We start from the raw sequence: 945 nt of genomic DNA, 5'->3' as shown, positions 1-945 counted from the left end.
CCTTGCTGACTCCAAACTCTGTGACACGGATCACCTTTGCGGGGAGACTCTGCCTGTTATTGTATTGTTCCCCCACTGAGCCCATGTCTAGGGTTGGTCTGATTTGTCCTCCTGCCTCTGGGATGGCTGGGCACCTTCTGAGATCTAATAAGCTTGGTGTCACATCTATGCATGTACGTAACCTGTCATAACTGTATCTGCTGTTATATTATTGATAAGTTTGCTTCACTGGTGATAACTTAGTACCATTATAGATAAAATATTATATACACACAGACTTACACACTTTATTGCTGCTACTACTGGGCGCTGCTATAACTGCCTGTTGCTATCAGTTAATTGCTGTTGTATCACTGATTGTTGCTATACCAATGATTGCAGATAATACTTTGTAATAGCTTGATATACATATATATATTTTCTTCATTATAGCTGTACTTGCTAATGGTGAGTTTTAAAGAAAATCAGAGGCTAAAGTCTCCATGCCCTGTGTATTACACAAGCTACGTACACACAGCTGTGATCTTTATACACCCACAGGTCAGGTAACCCTTTAGATCATGACACCACATCACAACTTAAGTCACCCAAACCCAGCTCTAAAGTACAGGATGCAAAATAGTCAGAAAAGAATAAGGAACAACACGCACAGAATTCTCTAATATCAAAATATAGCAATTTATTCAAGACACTGAATATGATCTGTTGATTCTCTCCTTAAAACAAATGAGCTACAATACACAAAGTGAATTTGAAGAAAGTGTGGGTGGGGGAGAAACAAAATAAGGGTTGATGTTGTTTCAACAGAACCTGGGAAATGCTGAAATGAGAACCAAGTCTGGCTGCAAGTCTGACACAGACAATAAAAACTGCAGAAGCCAGAATTCAGAATTTCAGTGAGTGGCTGAAAGAACATTTCTGCAATTGACAAAGAACCACATATTT

Source organism: Empidonax traillii, unplaced genomic scaffold (genome assembly GCF_003031625.1).
Source record: "Empidonax traillii isolate 1590-97213 ecotype Southwest subspecies unplaced genomic scaffold, ASM303162v1 scaffold282:size975252, whole genome shotgun sequence".
In the NCBI taxonomy this organism is placed as follows: domain Eukaryota; kingdom Metazoa; phylum Chordata; class Aves; order Passeriformes; family Tyrannidae; genus Empidonax; species Empidonax traillii.
This window is presented reverse-complemented; position numbering follows the sequence as displayed.